This window comes from Terrapene carolina, unplaced genomic scaffold, assembly GCF_002925995.2.
Source record: "Terrapene carolina triunguis isolate 2854851 unplaced genomic scaffold, T_m_triunguis-2.0 Scaffold113, whole genome shotgun sequence".
Classification (NCBI taxonomy): domain Eukaryota; kingdom Metazoa; phylum Chordata; order Testudines; family Emydidae; genus Terrapene; species Terrapene triunguis.
In genome coordinates this window covers 29085933-29100853 of record NW_020664464.1, presented here as the reverse complement: position 1 = coordinate 29100853, position 14921 = coordinate 29085933, and the positions used below count along the sequence as shown (strand labels likewise).

Sequence of the window (14921 nt, the reverse complement as noted above, 5' to 3'; positions counted from 1 at the left end):
CTGTGCCTGCAGACGCTCCAGGTAAACAAAACGTCCTGACCCACCAGTGGCTTATCCTGACGGGCCAGGAGCCAAAGTTTTCTGACCCCTGCTATATTTTAAAAGTTGGCGTCACAAGAAACACTCAAAAGTTTTGCTAGAATTATTTTAATGTAATCTAATGAAAAACCTGTTGTTGTTATAATAATAACTGAACAATTACAGTCAATATTTAAAATCAGTAAATGGATATTTAAAACGAGTAACTTAGAACAATATCAGACTTTAAAAAGTCTTAAAATCCTTCAAAGTCTGAATCAGTCTCTGATTCACCAAACAGTTCATTAAACTCTACTTCAGTCACAGCTGCACCTGCATTGTCATCGTGGATGTCGGCAGTGTTGTCTTCAGACTCATATTCCTTCTCATCTTCAGCCTCTGTTGTGTCATCATCAAATATGGCATCATCTTCTGACCCGTCGAGTGCATTGCTGATACAGCATTTGCAAAATGATTTTTCTATCATTTCCGAGGGAATGGACACCCACGCGTTCTTGACCCACTGGGCAACCAGATTGATTCCTGCCTTTTGTCAATTTCGCCATGCCTCAGCACATCCATTCAGACCACATTTTGCGTAGCCTGTCGTTAAAGGATTTGTTCAGGCAAACATCAAGCGGTTGTAGAACTGAAATTAAGCCTCCAGGTATTACAGCCAGGTAATAGTTTTCATATTTTTGGCCACATTTTTCACCTCATCTGTCTTGTGTGCCCCGAACATGTCCCAAACAAGCATAGCCGGTTTCTTGAAAAGTGCTCCTGGTCTCTTATTCCACACTTTTCCAGCCATTCAATAGTCCCACTTTCATCCATCCATCCCTTTTCGTGTGCACGTACGATGACACCAGCAGGTAATTTCATGTTTTTAGGCAAGGTTTTTCTTTTAAAAATAACAACAGGAGGGAGCTTTGATCCATTTGCCAAACACGATAAAACCACCGTAAAATGGATTTTTTCATGGCCAGTGGTTTTAATTAAAGCTGCTTTTTTACCAACACCGGTTACCGTTTTGTTGCTCAGAGATCGAATGTCGTCAGTGTTTCGTCCATATTTCCTATTTGTGACAGTTCAAATGCATATTCCTTTTGATATTTTAAAATAAACCTTTGGAAAGATTTGATTTTTTCTTCCAGATCTCTCAGCAGCTTTTGCGCTATCTTTGTTCGCTGATGAAGACAGAGACCATGATGGTTCATGAAGCAAGTACACCAACCCGCTGATGCGACGAACACTGACGGCTTTACTGACTTGTATTTGTCGTCTTTCGACATTTGCAGAGCACGCAGATGAATTCCAGTTCTAGTGACAATGTACCCATTTTGTCGACATTCAACAACCCAATTATTGAGATCTTTCTCCAGCTCAGGAAATGAAGCAGACCTCTTTGGACATTTTTTCTTGCTTCTTGGCATGTCTTTTAGTGTTGTTTTATTTTTTTGCCATTCTCTTATTTGCTTCTCATTGATACAGAATTCACGAGCAGCAGCGCAATTATTGTTTGCTTCTGCATATTCAACAACTTTAAGTTTCAACGCTGCGTGATAAGCAGACCGTTTTCTTTTGATTTCACCATTGTTCATTTTAAATACTAGTATGAAAATAGATTATTATTATTATTATAGTTATAGATTTTGTAGGACTTTATATAGGAATGTCACCTGCTTTATCACTGTCAAATTATTATTGTTCTTTGTTTATTTCAAAGCAGCCCTGTAGATTGGCATGTCTGTGGCGATAATAGGCTATTTAAATTTTATTAGAGATTCCATCGATTCTGTGCGTTATATTTTCATATTGGCTCGAGACTTACGAGGTCCATTTGTAGAAATGCATGAAGAGATCAAATTACACAGTAGCAGACTGACACCAGTGCTATAGTACTATCATTCATTGTATTTTTATGATTGGCTTGTAAGGTGTAGCATTTTGTGAACTGCATGGGTCAAATGTCATGCAGATCTGCAGCACTGCTCTTTTAGTGTTCATTTCAAGCCAGTCTAGTCCACTAAACAAAGCCTTTGCAACTTTAAAAGGCTGCAGTATTGAGATCAATAAATGGGATGGCAAACTTTGGCTCCTGGCCCGTTAGGGTAAGCTGCTGGTGGGTCGGAACGTTTTGTTTACCTGGAGCGTCCACAGGCATGGAGCCCCTCAGCTCCCTGTGGTCACGGTTCGCCATATCCAGCCACTTCCCGCAGCTCTCATTGGCTGGGAACGGCGAACTGCGGCCACAGTGAGCTGAGGGGCTCCATGCCTGCAAACACCCCAGCTAAACAAAACCACAATCTATTAGATATTCAATTCAATGATTCCATAGAGTTTAAAATCATCAAATTTTGGTGTAGACCCATTTATAAGCCAATCCCCGCTCTTCGATGCTTCACTTTTTAACCAAAAATATTTGGCTTATGAACGAGTATATATGGTATTTTTTCTTTTTTTAGAAGGGATCTAAAGCCTCATGCTTTAGATCATATGCCAACCACTAACTGACAAGGTTTAGGAAGACATCTCGCCATGGGAAGGTTATTTAATAATGGCCTACTTCAGGATTTCTTGTACCTTCCTATAAAACATCTGATACTGGTCAGTCTCAGAGACAAGATACCAGATTAGACAGACCATCACTCTATTACGCTATTGCAGCACTTATAGTCTTATGCCCACAGTTACACATGTAAAAGCTCTTACGCAGCACAGGTGTTAGTGACTTGCATGTAGTAATCAATTCTGCTGATGCACAAGAAGGGCCAGAATCCAACCACTCTCTCTTATCTCCACAGTGCAAACAGGAGCAAACAGTAGTAAACATTTATATACCATCAGTAGGCACACTGACTGACGGAACACCCAGGGATCTGTTGTGTAAGAATGTGCCATTTTTCCATAGTTACTTTTCAAAGCAGAGTTGAATTTTAAGCTGTCATCTACCTTAGATAGATTAAACTGAACTCTTGGTCTTCTTCAAAGCTGTTCAATTAACATAGACTTGACTAGCTTCATGTGACTCCACATATTTCAAGTAATTTAAAGATCCAAATACAAATTCCAGCACTCACAAATCTGTGGATTTGTGACACTCCTGGAGGACTTTATGTCTACAAGCCAATTAATGAATTACAATGAGACAAATCTCTGACCAGCATAATTTTGCTCCAAAACCATCCTTGGTATTTAAAAGGAAAACTTCACATATGCACAGCTAGCAATTTGAAATTTCCAAAGATCCCCTTTCAACATAAATATACTGAAAAATGATTTGACCTCATCAAATAATTTGAAACTTCAGACTCCTGAGATGAACAAATGAGCAAAGTTTCCTCTTAATTGGTTTACTTCATCATTATGTCGGGTTGGATCACAGAAACCCTCTTGGGAGCTGCCACCCGATGTGCCAAGACTACTTCTACCCCTGCCTTCCCTGCCAGCTCAGGGTCCCAGCACCCTGTCTTGCTGAGCCAGACACTCCCATCTGCTCCAATAAAGACCCAGGGTCTGAATTACTTGCCCCAAAGCTGCAGGTTTACCTGAAAGCAGCTAACAGAAGTGTTCTTGTCTTTAACACTCAGATGCCCAACTCCCAATGGGGTCTAAACCCAAATAAATCCATTTTACCCTGTATAAAGCTTATTCAGGGTAAACTCATAAATTGTTCGCCCTCTATAACACTGATAGAGAGATATGCACAACTGTTTGCTCCCCCAAGTATTAATACATACTCTGAGTTAATTAATAAGTAAAAAATGATTTTATTAAATACAGAAAGTAGGATTTAAGTGGTTCCAAGTAGTAACAGACAGAACAAAGTAAGTCACCAAGCAAAATAAAATAAAACACGCAAATCTATGTCTAATCAAACTGAATACAGATAATCTCACCCTCAGAGATGCTTCAGTAAGTTTTTTCCTCAGACTAGACACCTTCCAGGCCTGGGCACAATTCTTTCCCCCTGGTACAGCTCTTGTTCCAGCTCAGGTGGTAGCTAGGGGATTCCTCATGATGGCTCCTCTCTCCCCTTTGTTCTCTTCCACCCCTTTATATATCTTTTGCATAAGGCGGGAATCCTTTGTCCCTCTCTGGGTTCCCACCCCTTCCTTCTCAATGGAAAGACACCAGTTAAAGATGGATTCCAGTTCAGGTGACATGATTACATCACTGCAAGACTTCATTGCCCACGTGCCAGCACACACGTATACAGGAAGACTTACAGGTAAAACACAGCCATCTGAAGACAATTGTCCTGGTTAATGGGAGTCATCAAGATTCCAAGCCACCATTAATGGCCCACACTTTGCATAATTACAATAGGCCCTCAGAGTTATATTTCATATTTCTAGTTTCAGATACAAGGGTGGTACATTTATACAAATAGGATGATCACATTCAGGAGATCTTTGTAATGATACCTTACAAGAGACCTTTTGCATGAAGCATATTCCAGTTACATTATATTCACTCGTTAGCATATTTTTATAAAACCATATAGACTGCCACGTCACAATCGTAGGGTTACCATTCGTCCGAATTCCCCCGGACATGTCCGGATTTTAGAGCTAAAAATAGCGTCCGGGGGGAATTTGTAAATGTCCGGACTTCCCCCCCCATGCAGACAGGGCGGCCGGCCGGATGGTGCCACTTACATGGGGCTCCGACAGCCAGAGACAGCCCCTCCTTCCCCCTGCAGCAGAGATCGCTCCCTCCCTCCCTCCCTGCATTTGCAGATCACCAGCCGGCCGTTCGCACCGGCAGTCTGGAGCTCCTCCCCCTGCTCCTCCTCCCCGGCACGCTGGTCTGAGCGGCAGAGTAAGGGGGTCGGAGAAGGGGCAGGGAGGTTCTGGAGAGGGCAGTCAAGAGACAGGGAGCGGGGAGGGGTCGGGAGTTCGGGGGGGGCTTTCTGGGGGTGTAAGGTTTTGGGCAGTCAGGGGACAGGGGGGGGGGGGGGGGCAGGGGGGGCAGTTGGGAGCAGGGGTCCCAGGAGGGGGCAGTCAGGGGACAAGGAGTGAGGGGGGGTTGGGAGTTCTGGGGGGGGGCTGTCAGGGGGCAGGGGTGGGGAGAGGGATCTGAGCAGTCAGGGGACAGGGAGCAGAGGGGTTTAGATGGGGTCGGGAGTTCTGGGGGGGGCTATCAGGGGGTGGAGAGTGGTTGGATGGGGCATGGGAGTCCCGGGGGTCTGTCTGGGGTGGGGGTGTGGATAAGGGTTGGAGCAGTTAGGGTACAGGTAAGGGGTAGGGTCCTAGGAGGCCAGTTAGGATGGGGGGAGGGTCTCAGAAGGGGGCAGTCAGGGAACAAGGAGCAGGGAGGCTTAGGTAGGGGGTGGAGTTCTGGGGGCAGTTAGGGGCAGGGGTCCCAAGAGGGGGCAGTCAGGGGACAAGGAGCAGGGGGAGGGTTGGGGTTCTGAGGGGGGCGGGGAGTGGAAGGGGCGGGGCTAGGGCAGGACAGGGGCGGGGCTAGGGCTCTATTTTGGTTCCCCTATAACTTTGGCTTGGAAAATTGCCAGACTTACTCTGGAGGCAAAGAAGTTTCTACAACCTTTGAGGAAAATCCACCAAGCTGAGTTACAGGTACTTAATATCTACCCTGAATTTTTGCCTTTTTTTCCTGAAACTTGTTTCCCTTCAGCTAAAAAGCAGCAAACTTTCCAAACAGCTCATGCTCCTTGAAAGCTGAGACACCAGCTATACTTGTAGAAAGCAGATTGCAATCAGGCAAAGTTAGCAATTTTTGTTGTGGTTAGTCCCTCCTTTTGTCAAGGTAAATGGGAAGGGTTTTGCCTTTAATGTAAAGATTGACACTAGATAGATCTGTGAACATGTTAATCTCAATGGGATTGTTTCACTTTAGGAAGTGTTTAAGTGACAACTAACAAACAGGTTCCTTTAGTGCAGTTGATAAAGGGCCTGTGCTTCTGGAGGTAGAGGGTAAGGGTTTAAGGCTTTGCTGCTGTATGTAGTTTTATTATGGCAAAGTAACAGTCTCTTCAAATATAAGTTTCCAACTATACTTCTGTTATAAGGCTTGGCTTCAGTCTAAATCCCATCCCCCACACCCCATTTAAAAAACCTCAGCCATTCATATTTTTACGTTTGTCTCATTCCCAGTGAGAATGTTTTCTGAGTATTTGGAGGGAGCTGAGTAAGAACACTGTGGCGTTACAAGACAATGTGATCACTAAAAATGTCTTCGGTTGGAAATATTTGCAAAGTGTCCGTTTATTTGTGCCTATCTGCCCAGTTAATTACAGCACAAAAACTGACACGTTGGTCAATTCTGACATTGGCTCAAGCAGGAGGCAGTTTTAAGAGAAGGGAGAATAAAATATCTATGAAACTGCTTTTTATTTGAAAACTGGACTGGATTATCTGTAGATGAAGTTGATGGAGACTAACCAAGGCAATAGAGCATATTTTCATTGCTGAACTGTGAACAAACCAGGGTTACTTCTCTAAAGGGGAAACAAACTCTATTTGCATTTCTTCTCAATTGTTGAGATTTTTTTTTTTTATTACGTGGGCAGTGTAAGATCTGATGTCCTTTACTCTCAGTTTCATTTCTTTTAATGCCTGAGCCTTGTAAATGACAAATAGTTAACTACACTGCCCAGCTCCAGTTCTGCTATGAGCTTCATATGGGCAGCCCATTGTGCCTGTGTTGAGCTCATTGCAAGCTCTGGACCTTAATGACCTTGGTTTTTTTTTTTTTTTTAATAAAGTCACTTTCCTTTTGGAGTATATAAAGGGATAACATGCAGAGCTAGTAGTATCACTCTACATAGCCCTAGTGTGTATACATCTGGAATGATATGCCTGTTTAGGAAGCACATGAGAGAGGAAAAACACAAAGAATGGGAACAAATTTGATACAAGGATCAGTTTACAGGAATCCTGCATGAAGAGAGATTGAGGGAGCTAAATGTATAGAATTTAGAAACTACTTAGAAGGAATGTGATCATAGTCTATCAAATACCATCAAAGTAACTATTGATGAAGGAAGGGAATTATTTATGGCCTCCGTAGACAGATGGAGCAATGGCTTGAAGTGAAAGGTTTGTGCTAGAAAAAATACTCTTTACAGTAAGAGCAACCGAGAAGTGCTCTAGCCTACCAAGGGAGCAGGTTGAAGCATCTTGGTCAGCTGCAGAGCCTGACCTTTTGAAATGGAAGTTTTATCAGGGACTTCAATGGCAGCCAACCCTATGATTGTATGTAAGTGACTAGGCTCTGCAACTGCAATGCCACAAGGTATTAGTGTCGTGGCACAGCTTAAAAGCTGACATGCAACTCACTCTGCCAACATACAGCACTATAAATGTCAGGTGTGTTCTATATCCTAGTCCTGGGTTACAAAATCTGTGTTTAGAAGCATTGTAATGATAGGCTAGGGAAAACATCAGTGGGTTACTCAACAGCTGCATAAAATCTATGCAGCTTCTTCCAGCCCCAAGAAAACAATATTGTCTTTCCTAATTTGCTGCTATAAGCAGCCTTCTTATTCTCCACTCTCAGGTCATATTTGAGGTGACAATTGTAGTAAATAAAACATTTCAAACCATATCTGGGGGAAAATCCCTTTGATTACTTTTGGAACCACTGTCTTTCGGCATAAGCAAAAATACAGTTCGGATACTGCTATTCCCAGCTAGGAAGACAAAAGTAAGCACGTGGGATAGAATTGCCAAGAATCATGTTTTGTGTTTCAAACTCAGAGCGTGACAGACTAAATGGATGCATCTAGCTCCACATCTGTGTATGGAGCCAGCTAACAGATGAACACTCTATGTTCTGCAAGTGTGATCTGTAAACTCAGAGCTATAGAAACTAGTGGGGATAGTTGGGTAGAAGTTGGGCAACCCTCAGAGCCAGCAGACAATACAACTGTCACCTTCAGCACTTTTTTTTTTTTTTCTAGCAAAAGGAAACATCTGGCCCCATGCGATAGAGCAGTAGCAAACATTGTTTTGGACACCTGAAGTGTCCCATTTGCAATCTAGGTTTTTATTGTAGAATCCTAACATCTAGAGAAAACATATTAACATAATTATTTCAAACGCAAGGAGTTGTGCCTTTGAAAGCCCACTATCTTCCAGCCCAATCCCTAACCCTTAAAGAAAGGCTGCAAGCCCTTCTATAGGAGCTGCTTCCTCTATGATTGCCTGGTTGGGACTAAATGCCCCAGTGTGAGTTGTTTCTTACAGGAACATTTCCCAGCATTCATTTCTAGTAGTTTTCTCTCCCAAATTTAAAAGGCCAAGCAGCTGTAGCCTTAAGGGTCCCATTTTGCATCTCCCTCTCTGGTAAGTATTCTGAGCCGTCCTCACTCCCAGGTTTTTCCTGTCTCTCATTCATATCCTCACACCCAAGTACTACAAGAGAGCCAAAAAGGGGTTGAGGAAAGTCAGAAGAGAAAAGTTCTGTAACAACAGACTTCTGTAACTAATACGAGAGTTATTTTTTCTGTTGTTCCAAGTTGCCTAAGCCTCTGACTTGTTTAGATTTATCTAGATTACTCCCCATTGAGAGTGACTAGTAAATGGTATACATACAACTTGAAGAGATGTAAAAAAAAAAAAAGTTAGGACGCTGAAGTGTTTATTACCTTAGCAGTAAATGAAAGCTGTATGTTGAGCTAGATTTCTCTTTATAATACTCCTTATAAATTAAACATGCACCTTAAATTAAGACTACTGAAACTGCAATGCTGCTCGAAAATATGCCTGTCTGCCTTTGGCCCCAAGGGGCCATTCCCACAGGTGGGGATGACTGGGACATAAAATCACCCCTGCCACACCTTTTTCCTCTGTCATCTCTCTATGGCAGAGGAGTCTGACGGGAGAGAAGGTGACAAAGCTGTTACAATGGTACTGTACTTCTCATTCTTTTTATTCAAGGGGGATTCTGAAGTGTCCAGAGCACCAGGTTTACAGCTGCTTTATACTGCCTGTGTGGATTCAAGAATCAGGCCCCTGGGGTGGAATCCTGGTCCCACTGAAATCAAACGCAAAATTTCAATTGAGTTCACTGAGCCAGGATTTCAACCCGAGTGTCTTATTACTGCACAGTTACTTAGTGCAGGTTAATCAGGGTTAGCTGTTATACCCCTCTTTGCTTCTTAGCACACAGAGTCAATCTCTGTTTAAAGCGAATACATTAGTTGTCCATGATCATTTTTTCTCTTGCCAGTTCTTTCTGTGCTCCCTTTCCTTCTCTTTGAAAGGAGTTCAAATAATCTTGCAGCACATCCTTTATTCCCTTTAGAACTATGTAATGAAGTTATCTGCTCTCTTGCCCTAATGCTGTGTTGCCAGATACAGGTTCTCCAACTTTTCAGAATGAATCGAACGCTGCTTGTTGCTGACCATGCATCTGAAACATTTTCCTTCTGGTCTTGAGAGTTATCCTTTTGCTAACTCTGTCAAACAACTCCTGGTGTTCCTCTGTTCCAGTAACTGAATACTAACCTTCTGCTTCATTGAGCAGCAGAGAGAGAAAATGCACAGAAAGAACCCCAAAGGATAAAAAGAGAGCAAGGCTCAAAGCCCTGCACAGAAAGTCAATTCAGATTTCAGCGCAAAGCTTCTAAAAGTTTTTAATTATTATGCAAACTCATCTTAATCCTTTCATTCCCAGAGCTAGTTTTTTCCTATCACAAGCTCCATTGCTAACAATGGGCTGGCAGAGAATAAGAAGTTCACATCTATCCAATATTACTATGCTAATGTTATCTTTACTTGATTCTTTACTAGCCCACACTGTTTACTTATGTTTCATTTTTTTTTAAATTAACCAATTAATACATATCTAAAGTGCTGTTTCAGTTGGGCTGATTTAAAATATGACAATAACTTCTAATGTCAACAGTCTAAGTGTAGTGTAAATTTAAATTCAAGAGGGAACATAGCAAATAGAACTGTAAATCAGAATACATCATTATCCAAATTTCTGTTGTTAAGATGAGACATACTTTGACTAGAATATTTTACAGGGCTTTAAAGGCAATGCTACTCAGATCCATATGGTGCACACAAAATGCTTTTAAATTTCCAATCTCCCCCATGTTTGTGCATTAATGTGTCTGCTTTCCTTGCACCCTCCTACTGTATTTGGATGCATTTTCAGTATTTTATCTATTGCTGTTGCCATGGTGGGCATTAAACTGACACAAGAGGAACAAGATGACGTTACATATCCTCAGCGTAACATAGCTGGAGCTTGATTGAGCAGAATCTCGATGCATTATACTTTTTGTTTAAATACAGTTAATAATCTGTTTGAGGTGGCGCCCTGTATTATCTTCTAAACTCAGTCTTTCTTCTAACTAAAGCTTCACTATCATAACTTTATACTAGTTTGGTGTAAAGAATGCTAGTTCTTTGAACAGATGTCTGTGCCCAGGGTGCTCCCTTGAATTATTAGCTGTCTCTTGTGCTGATGAAAATACAGCATTGACTATTATGTAGGCAGGAAAAAAGTACATGAAATAAGAGGAAAATCCTACATGGGTCTGATTTAAGTATCAGAAGGTGTTAAGCTAAGTCCCTGGATGTTCTACAGAGCAACAGATAAAAGGGCACAGTCATAGTGTGCTTGTCCAGTGAGCTGTAATTTAAAAAAGGTACAAAGAGGTTTCAGTGTAGCAAGATGAACTCTGCAGTGCTGCTATATAGCGGTACATAAAACATGCTGGGTCTTTGGCACTCTTTAAAAAGTTTTCTATATGATAAAACAAAAGCACCTTAAAAATACTTGTCCATCAGATGACTTACTGTATATCTCACTAATTTTTATAACTGAAATATGTGAAAACAGGCCCCAGTTTCAATTTAGCTAAAACCTTCACAGCCTGTAGGGAACAAATTCCTTTTAAATTGTTCATACAATTCTTATCAAGCAGCTGGGTCTGTTAAAGGAAAAAGAAATGAGGAAATCTAATCTCTCTCACCATGAAAAATACTGCCATGCCTTTTTGATCCCAAAGGAAGATCAAAACATCATGTGAAGCTTTTCTTCTGAATTTCCATTTTCCAAATCTTATTTCTTAATAACTTATTGCACATTTCAGCTGACCCTATGGCTCTCTTCTAAATGTACCGTTCAACAAGCTAAGAGAGTTAAGCACAGAGCAGGAAATGGGGAGGCAGCACATACGTTAAAACCCCTACTGGGTAGGAAGCCATGTGGCTAGCGCATTCACCTGAGAGGTGGCCAATCCCTGTTCAAATCCCTTTTCTTCCTTAGGAGTAATGGGGACTTGAACCAGAGATCTCCCACATTCTGAGTGAGTACCCTAATCCACTAGGCTAAAGGTTATAAGGGAGGGTCTTCTGCCCTGGCTGCTTTGTGTGAACTCTCCTGAGGGGCCTGATCCAATAGGTCTGCTCAGAGGCGGCCAACCAGATTAGGCTCCCACACGTGACTTAGGTGGCCAAACACCTACCTTCCCTAGTTTGTGAATCGCTCTGGAGCTTACGCTGTAGATAAGCACCCAGGCGTTTAGAGTAAGGCAACAGTGCACACGCCCAGAGGCAGGGGTGGATTGGGGGTGGGGCCTGGGGCAGAGCCGGGGGTCGAGTACCCCCCGGCACATAGGAAAGTCGGCGCCTGTGGCACCAAGTGAATTCAGGGACCTATGTGGGTAGGCGGCTGCCAAGCAGGAGTTCTGCAGATCACAGTGGTACCTACAAGCAGGACTCTGGCACCTAAGGATCTTTGAGGATCGCACCCAAAGTAAATTTACTTTTACTTTTGTTCCATTAGATCAGGGGTGGGCAAACTTTTTGGGGTGAGGGCCACATCTGGGCGGAGAAATTGTACGCAGGGCTGGGGCAGGGGGTTGGGGTGCAGAGTGGAGGAAGGGGCTCAGGGGAGGGGTGCAGACTGCAGGAGGGGGCTCAGGGCAGGGGGTTGGGGTGCAGGGTGCAGCAGGGGGCTCAGGGCAGGAGGTTGGGGTGCACGGTGCAGGCTGGGGGCTTAGGGCAGGGAGTTGGGGTGCAGGAGGGGTGCACGGTGCAGGCAGGGGGCTTAGGGCAGGGAGTTGGGGGGCGGGGTGCAGGAAGGGTTCGGGCTCTGGGGTGGCAGCGGCATGCACCAGGGCCAGGGCAGGCTCCCTGCATGCCTGCCCTGTCCCCGGCCCCGCGCCGCTCCAGGAAGTGCTGCGGCCCCTGGGGGAGGGCTCCACGTGTGCTGCCCTTGCCGCACCTCCAGGTAGCTCCCCTGAAGCTCCCATTGGCCGTGGTTCCCCATTCCCGACCAATGGGAGCTGCGGGGGGCGGTGCCTGGAGGCAAGGGTCCGGAGGCCGCAGGGACGTTGGGCCGGCCACTGCTGAGAGCGGCGTGGGGCCCGTGGCGCCACGGGGGGCCATCCCGCGGGCCGGATCCAAAGCTCTGAGGGGCCGGCCCACGGGCCGTAGTTTGCCCACCCCTGCATTAGATGATGCATTTGTTTGGGATCCCTCCAGTTGGTCACAAATAGGGTGACCAGACGTCCCGATAAAATCGTGACTGTCCCGATTTTTAGGCGTTTGTCCTGCGTCCCGACCGATGTTTGGTTGGGATGCAATTTGTCCCGATATTTCACACTCCTGGTTTTGTTTTGTGTTGTTTTGTTCCGCCGGCGGGACTCTGCTTTTTTTTTTTCCCCCTTGCTCTGCTTTTTTTTTTTTTCTCTGCCGGCAGGACCCCCTCCCTCCCCCACCATGTGTCCCGATATTTTCTTCATCCCATCTGGTCACCCTGGTCACCCTAGTCACAAAGTACATCAGCTCCACACACATCAACTATCACATAATGGATTTCTTCCATGTCCAGAGTAATACTAGAGTTTCAGCATCTTAAATTTGACAGTGTCTGGTATCAGGTGTAGCATGGCTCTTACTTTTCACTGTGAGAAGAAATGTTTTTCAAGGTGAAGCCAATCAATCGTCTGACACACGAGGGAATATTTGGTTTCTTTCTTTTTTTTTTTTTTTTTTTTTTTTAAAGAAAAAAATTACTAACAATACTGAAAAAATATAGTGAATCCAATAGCCTGTTCTGATCACATCATTACAAATGCAGAGGAATCTTCTGGTGCTATAATAATAAAGTGCACAGGGGAGTAATATGGTGGAATGAGCAGCCAAACCTCTTGTTGCTCAGTTCACTTTAAACCTACCACCACCCAACTTCTCTAGGGTGTTGAGAGCTTGAGTGGTCTTCAAGTGTGTGAAACTTTCAGCTCAGGCAAGCTAAATAGCTGTTTGTTTTTGTTTAAACCATTTTCCTTCCATGGTTAAGCAGTATAACAGGCAGTGCTCAAATTGGAAGAGGGATGAATAAGGAGGATATAATCCAGGCCCTTTTCTTAGCTTCTTTCTAAGAAAATGGTTTAACATTTCTTCTAGTGGGAAGAAGATTCAGTTTTTCTTTATGGAAAAATCATTAGGTTAGACTAGGTATGTGCACTGTTTTCAAGAAGCAATATATTAAACTTTTAAGTTTAGATTATACTCATGATAAAGATATTAATAGAAATAAAGGTAACTTGTGATATTTTCTATTTGGATTTGTCCTTTTGCTCAAAATCCAGATAATATTTTCCCTTTTTATTACTTTGTTCCTTCCAATTTTAATTCATTGGATCTTACACCAAAAAAGTGGTTTGAGCTTAAATGAGGATTTAAACTATTTTTTAAAATGGTGCATTCATTATGCTCTTTCCTTCATGTCACTGTTTATCACCCTATTAAAAACTTTGGGGAGGTGGTAGTTAAGAATCAAGTAAACATTGCATAGTAAAAAGTAAAATGGTAACTAGCAATGTGTACTGTTTTGAAATGTGCTTGGATCTGGTTCTTAGTTCTCTTTTAACTGAGAAACCAAAGACAATTTTTAAAAAAAGTTACTTTTTGTTAGCGAGAGAGAGGTCACTTCAGCATGGAGGATCAAACAGCTAGCCTCCTCCAGCTCTGAAAGAGTTAGATTTCACTCTCAAGTTGTGCCATCATCATTAACTCTGAAAAATGTCACACTCCATTTGTACAAAGAAAATTTCATGAGCAGTCATTGTGAGGACAAAGTTGAAACAGGCTGGACCCTAAAATCTAGCTGTTTATTTCACACGGTCTCAAGGTCATTCATCTTGTTCCTTAGGAGGCAAATTCACAATGGTAGGGACCTCAAACCACAAACAGATCTATTTTGTTGCACCTTGCTTGATTCAGGATTAGAGTGGGTTGATAAGAAAATGTCACCTTTATTGAGTATAGCCCAATTATGATGATTTTGCTGTTTAGTCATTGTTAGCCTGGGAACATCCAAAATCAGCATTTCTCAAACTGTGAGGCTTGAGTCTTGTTCAGTTGCTCAGACAAGCCACTGGAAAACAGGGGATAGGATTGGGCCAGAGAAAAGGATTTCCTCCCCTTCCCATTATGACTTGACAAAACTATAGCTCCTAGTATTCAATACTGAACATGTACAACCTAGCAGAAGATCTTTGCTTTGCTGAACCCAAGAAAGACTAAAGTGTCCTCATGTTTAAAACTGGTCCAACACAAAGCATCATTGGTAGTCCCTGGAGAAGATCTCCCACTCCCACCCAATTGGGCCAATGTAGTTTTTTCCAACAGATAAATGATGGGATTGGTGGATGCAGAATCTACCTCCTGCTGCTTATGAATTAGATGAAAACAAGAATTTGTTTCCGTTTATATTGTCAATTTTTCCATGTAAACATACAGTACCAATCCAAAATCAGCCACACATGAAGCACGTACAGCACTTGATTGAATCTCTGTGTCCCCAACCAACATGAAATAAGATGTTTTTCACTATTCTCATAAAGAACTCAAAGGCTTTGCAGCTTCATTCAAGCAAAAGAAAGGCTGTGAATTTTGGGTGTTGGGAGG

The 14921-nt window shown here is 43.0% G+C and overlaps 1 protein-coding gene across 1 annotated transcript in view; it reads right to left on the bottom strand.

Annotated features, from left to right (window-relative positions):
* The window catches only part of MARCHF3 (membrane associated ring-CH-type finger 3), a 113587-nt gene that overhangs the window by 10769 nt on the left and 87897 nt on the right, over positions 1–14921 (bottom strand). The window lies entirely within an intron of this gene.